The sequence below is a fragment of the Chinchilla lanigera genome, unplaced genomic scaffold (assembly GCF_000276665.1).
Source record: "Chinchilla lanigera isolate Chin_1 unplaced genomic scaffold, ChiLan1.0 scaffold00011, whole genome shotgun sequence".
Lineage (NCBI taxonomy): Eukaryota > Metazoa > Chordata > Mammalia > Rodentia > Chinchillidae > Chinchilla > Chinchilla lanigera.
Window position 1 is genome coordinate 32434039 of NW_004955412.1, and position 2735 is coordinate 32436773.

The 2735-nt window shown below is 45.2% G+C and overlaps 1 pseudogene; it reads right to left on the reverse strand.

Annotated features, from left to right (window-relative positions):
- Nucleotides 1-315: 315 nt before the first annotated feature.
- On the reverse strand, nt 316-1020 carry LOC102009162 (annotated as a pseudogene).
- Nucleotides 1021-2735: the final 1715 nt, after the last annotated feature.

Below are 2735 nucleotides of genomic sequence, written 5' to 3' on the forward strand. Positions count from 1 at the left end.
GGACAATTGGTTATGTTAGTTTACATGTTCCCTTGCTCTCATTACATTATATGCATGTGTAAGAAGGGTTTGCTTAGCATCCCTGGGGAAGAAAAAAGTGTTCACATTCTTTAGGTCTGACCTGTGATAAGGAGAGGGAGGATTAGAGAGTATCAACTACTGACCATATGGAAGTTTTGAATGATATAAATTCAGAGATTCAGACCAGCTGAACCAAAATTAAAACATACTTATAAAAGATGAGTTAGATACTGGGAGGGAGGACAGAGAGGGCCAGGAGACTGGGGAGTCACGCTGGGTGTGAGACCGAGGCTTTCAGAATAGCATGTGGTGTTTCCTATGTAGGGCAAGATGGTCAGAACGGGAGAAGCTGCGGTCATAGTTTGGACACTGGAAAGTTTTGATTCCCAGTGTGTTTTCGAAAATGTCTTGTGAGTTCATCAGACCGGGCAAACTTCCATGTGCATCCTTCCCACATACATTTGTAGGGTTTTTCTCCTATATGTGTTCTTGTGAGTGCTCTCAGGTGGCAGTTTTTAGTGTATACTTTGTTCCATCCACCATAGTCGCATCTGTGTATCTTCCGCTTCCTCTGTGTATTTGGGGATTCCACAGGTAAAAGTCTCTTCCCGGGCTGCACTAAGACTGAAGGGTGATTCTCTTGCAATAGTTCCTGTGGGGGGCAGGACACTGAGTTCATTAAAGGGGGTGTCATTTCTTCAGGATAGTAATCTGTCCTCTGTGGTTTAGTCCCAGGTTCTATTTTAATTTTTTCTGTAATATGGGCTTCTCATATGATTCAATTACAGGTACTTGCATGCTACTGCTTGAATTTTCCATCTCCTCTGACAAGGAGACCTTGAGCATCTGCTGGAGGTGGCTGGTGTACACAAAGGGGACAGGCTGCACCACGACTGGCTGGATGACGGGCAGGGTATATTTCAGATGCAAACTGTAGGAGGTGAGAAGGGGTTTAAGAGCTGTTAGGGACTTCCCACCTTCTGCCTGGGGCTGAGTCATTTTATATTATTTCCATAACACAAACAAACAAGCAGAAAAAACTCTTGAGCCATAAATGCAGCTTTGGAACCAGGAAAACCAGTTTACATTCTGGTTCTGCTGGTTTATCACTGTAGTCCCTGAACTTCTTTTTGTTCATTTGCTAAATTGCTGCCTTTCAAGACAGAGAAAGGAACACATGAAATGCCTTCTATGAAGTGCCTTGCAGTAGAAAGCCAAAATAAGTTAGCTGGCGTGAGATTCTTAAACAGCAAGAAAAGGAAGACAGGTGCTCTGGACCAGCAGAGTAGGATCTGATTTGACTGAAAGTGATGACAGTTTCTTCCAGTTGTTGAACAGAAACAGAATTCCCACCCTTTCCCAAAGACTTAGCTCATAGATTCACACCTCTTTCAGGCAATTCCAAATCCACTACAGTACCTCTTCCAAAATGACCTCCTCCTAAGATTGACAGGAAAAACCTGGAAGAAAGAAAATAGAGACTGTTTTTATCAACAGAGGGTCTGCTACCCTTTGGTTCTAAAGGGTCTCCTGAAGGCCCACACGGTAAAGAACTGGTGCTCAGCTGGATGCTAGTGGTGAGACTGTTCAGAGTTGGGGTCTCACAGAAGGTCCTTAGATCATGGGGAATGTGCCCATAAAGGGACAAAATGACCCTAGCCTTTGTCATTCACCTTCTGGCCCTAAAGAGAGCGGATTTAGTCTGCCACCCTCTCCCACCATGATGTGCTGCCTCAGCACTAGCTCAAAGCAATGAGACCAACTGATCATGGACTGAGAACTCCAGAGAACTGAAGGCAAAATAAAACTTTCCTTTTCATAAGTTGATTTTCTTGGATATTTGGTATACCAATGGAAAGCCAGCTGTCTCTTCATCTAAAGCTTGGTGTCATTTTGCTTGGAGAATCAGGCCCTGAAAGCAGGCCACTCAACCCTCTCCTGGGTCCTTGGGCCAACAGTGATATTGCCCATTTCTGTGAGTTTCTTCTAGAATGCCAGTGTACTGTCCCCCTGGGGACAGAAGATGCCAGGGGTTCCTCTTTGCCACAGGACATGATCTGGTCCTAGGATCCATAGCAGACTAATGCTGGCTTAGATGAGGAACATTTGTGAATTTGTTCTTCTGTAATGCAAATTGCTCTGTTTTCTCTAGTGGCTCTAGTGTGTGAGAATTCACATGTGTAGGTGTGGAGGCTAGGTGGCCAGTGTGCCTCTCTGGGGAGGGATTGTACAAAGGAGTGGTTGCCAGCTTTAAGACATAGGTCTGGCTCTGCCTTTCAAAATTCAAATCTTTAAATACCAAAGATCATTATTCTTCACAGTAACTGCATTTGAACCATTCATGGTGGCTGCAAACCACCAAATGAAACCACTGCACTGCTCACTCTGTCTCACTGGTCATAGGCTACAAACTGCTCTTGTTGTCTGCACCTCAATTCTCAAAGCCCCTCTTGTGCCTACTCCCTGCTGTTCTCTCAGCAGCCTGGAATGAAAGCAGTGTTCCTGTTCTCTCTAGGACACAGATGGCTAAACTGAGACCTAGGTGGTGGCGATGTGACTTGCCTCAGGTCATGCAGGGTAACTGAAGTAGCTTCAGAGTCCTGGGCCTACAGGACCTCCAGTGGATCAACTGATGCACTTGAGAAGTGCAAATGTGTATAAGCATGTGTGTGCATGCATGGGTCTGCCCCTTTGTATGGACACATGCACACATG